Here is a 3,468-nt window from a genome sequence, read left to right as displayed (position 1 = left end):
GCCTCTGAAGAATGAAAGAGCCATGAGATGACATGTATTTGGATCCCTAAATGATTACATGAAGCAGTTCCCCCGCCCTCAATTTCCATTGTACTGTGATGTAAACAAGAATTACGTCTTGTACGTGTGTGTGATAATCTGTTGAGAGTTTATTGTTGATTCTAATAACTTTTAGCCTGCCAGATTAACACAGATATCGAGGGGTGTTGCTGCTGCGATAAAACCTAAAGAATGTGTCACTGGCTCAGTGGTTGGGCAATGAGCTACAAAGAAGCAGATGTAAAAGGCTGACAGTTGAGATCCATCCTTTACTATGGCAACATATTTGGTAAAAATAAAATGTGGTAACTAGAAAGGCAGACCACAAGCATATACATATAACTATGAAGAGAGGTTGTAAAACAGAACGTTATTCATGAGTATGGGTTGCCATTGGATTAGTTTGGAAAGGCACTGCAAGAAAGAGATCACAAGAAATAAGTGGTTTATTTGTAGCAAAAAAGGAACAGGAGGAATTTGGATGCTTTTCTAAGGTGGGAAAGCCAATTGATTCTGAACTCCAAAATAAGAGACATAAAAGATGAGATTTAGAAAACTGCTCTGAGCAGTGAGACTTTTCATTTGAAATGATTTACTCAGCCACATTTTAGAAAGTCAGATTAGAGATACCTTCCCACGAAGGCCTATCCAACTGTCATCATGATACCCTATCAAGTTGAGAGAAAAGGTCTGAGGATAAGCAAGCAGAGATAAAACTAGGTCTACGAAAGTACTTTAAGTGTGGTTACCATGATATGAAAGTGACTTGAAACAAATACATCAGAAACCTACTAAATTTTTGAGGGACTTCTGTTGCCAGTTACACACAATGTCAAAGAAAAAGAACATCTTTGAATGTTCAAGCTATTAAACGTATTTCAGTTCATCATTTTTTTTCCAGAGGTAAATTATCTGTAAAAGCTGAGCATCCCCAAAGGATGGCAATCTCCCCAGTGGAGAATAACAGAAAATGAAGGGTTATTCCCAGAAAACAGAGTCAAGGTCTCATTTGGAAACTCTACCAAGTGTCGGGAAAATAACCTTCATTCGCCAAGCTGGCCCAACAGGATTTCATAGTCACTACAGCCAAATGACTACTTCCATTCTGCCATTCTTTGAATGGGCATGGTTATTGTAGTTATTCTGCTCCACTCTGTGTATATATATAAAGCATACATATACTTTTTTTTTTGGTGGAAAAGGGGATCAAATAAACACAACTTGTAGTTCATATAGCACTACCAGAAACGGCATCTGTGCTTGAGGACTGCATATCTCCTGAAGGTTCTAGAATGAGCTAGAGGCAGGGACTGGATGTGACATTGGTTGTCTCCTTTAGGGAAGTGGAAGGGTGTTCCATGTGTGGAGAATAAAAGTCAAAGACTGGCTTGTACACAAATATCTATTTTAATTTGCAAACAGCTGAACATTACTCTCCTGCCCCCTGCTTTTTTTAAAAAATGGAGCTTTATTAGTTACACAGACAATAGCACATCATTTAGCCCTTGATAAGGGTATCCATAAAATACTGGGGATATTTTTGTTCCCAGATAATCGTCACGTACAGTCTCTCTTTAGTCTCTCTCACTCTGCTTCATTCTCTTCGCGTCATTTTAGTATGCATATCTCTTGGGTACTCTCTACATTTTTTCTTCTCTGTACACATCTATGCCATGGCTTCTGTTGTCATTTATTCTACTACACTGTCCACTGGGACCTCGCTGTGGCCGTTTTCTTATCTCCCTTTGCTTATAGCTACCAGGACTTGTGCTTCAGCTTCTCCTGCTCCTTTCCTCCCTGCCACGGCTTCTGCTGCTCCCCTCTTTTCTTCCAGACGCTCTCTTCTTCCAGACGCTCTCTTCTTTGGGCTATGATTATGGCTTCCAGACTTTTTGTCAGAATCGGAATGGCTCCGTTTGCTATCTCCCTAGAATTCTCATGTTTTAAGAACTCAGGCCTTTCTTTAGCATTTTCCTGGTTAGGGTGACTGCTAGAAAATTTTTCATAAAGTTTTATCTTTTAGACTTGCCCTTCTCTTTAGAATCACTGTTGTATGTCCTGAGCTCTTGTTTTACTTTGTTTTCTTCTTTTCTATTTTTTTTTTTTAATTTAATGTCACTCCCACTCTCACTACTTCTTTCTGAAGTTTCAGTAGGGGAAGAGGAAGAGGAGGAGGAGGAAGAGGAGGAGGAAGAGGAGGAGGAAGAAGAGGAGGAGGAGGAGGAAGAGGAGGAGGAAGAGGAGGAGGAGGAAGAGGAATAGGAGGAGGAGGAGGAAGAAGAGGAGGAGGAGGAGGAGGAAGAAGAGGAGGAGGAGGAAGAGGATTTGTTTTTATGCTTTTTATGTTTTTATGTGTGTACTTCTGCTCTTCTGAAACTTTTTCTTTTTTCTATTTCTTTTCTTTTTCTTTTTTCTTCTCCGGTTTATCTTTAACGTTCCTGAGAAGTTTCTTTTTTTGTTTGGTTGTTAATGACTTTAAAAATTGAACTTCTGGATCTTCACCCTCACTTACAACATACTCCTGTGATGGATCATTTGTGGTCACGTTTCTCTGCCGTACATTTCACTGGAGAGCAAATCCAGTGTTTCTCGTTTCCTCTATTGGCTCTGAGGGGTGCATTGGTGGCCCTGAGCCATCACTGGAAACTGAACTTGCACTGATTCCAGAAAGACCAAACAAAGGATATTTTCCACCTGTGTTGATGTGACCCCATTTGTGACATTTAATACACCTCACATTTTGAACCTGAATACCAAAGGGCCGATCTCTCATGTTCATGTCATCTTTGGCATATTTTTCTCGTGGGGCTCCTTTCTGCCATTCAAATTTGTATTCAGTCTTTCCTCTGTTTTTTCTTTCTCTTTGTCTACTTTTTAAACTCCTGGTGGGGCTTCACACATGAAATTAAGGCCATTCTTTACACATTCATATCCCATAGCCAATCTACTATCATATGATTCTTATGATTCTTATTCTTTAAGATATTGTTGCATTAATTCATCTTGTTTCTTCTTATCATATGATATTTTCTGTTCTGCCACCCATATTTTTTGGATATTAGATTTGGAGGCGGGATGAAAGTCTTTCTTACACATGGAGTTGCCGAAGGATTTCCCCATCGTGGAGCTGGTGCTGGGGAAAGCAGAGGCTAGTGGAGTCATATGATTAAGTTCTATTCACACGATGTGGTTGGAGGGGTTGTCTGCAACTTTCAGGCCTGGTACCTCAGAGAATTCTTTCTCCCTTTGTCTTCTGGCCACTGTAGAGGATGATGCAGAAGCTCTGAGGTCTTAGGATATTGTTGAGCATCATATAGAAAAAAAGGTGATGCTTAAATGACTGCATGCAACAAAGCCTCTTTGACAACTTTCATTGTATACTGATGACATAAGCAAGAAAGAAACATTACTGTGAAAAATCATCAAGGT

The 3,468-nt window shown here is 39.8% G+C and overlaps 1 pseudogene; it reads right to left on the bottom strand.

Annotated features, from left to right (window-relative positions):
• Positions 1-1,633: 1,633 nt before the first annotated feature.
• On the bottom strand, positions 1,634-3,159 carry LOC105731211 (corepressor interacting with RBPJ 1-like; annotated as a pseudogene).
• Between the last annotated feature and the right edge of the window lie 309 nt (positions 3,160-3,468).

This window comes from Aotus nancymaae, unplaced genomic scaffold (genome assembly GCF_030222135.1).
Source record: "Aotus nancymaae isolate 86718 unplaced genomic scaffold, 86718_ANA_hifiasm-v0.15.2.pri h1tg000033l, whole genome shotgun sequence".
In the NCBI taxonomy this organism is placed as follows: Eukaryota; Metazoa; Chordata; class Mammalia; order Primates; family Aotidae; genus Aotus; species Aotus nancymaae.
This window is presented reverse-complemented; position numbering and strand designations above follow the sequence as displayed.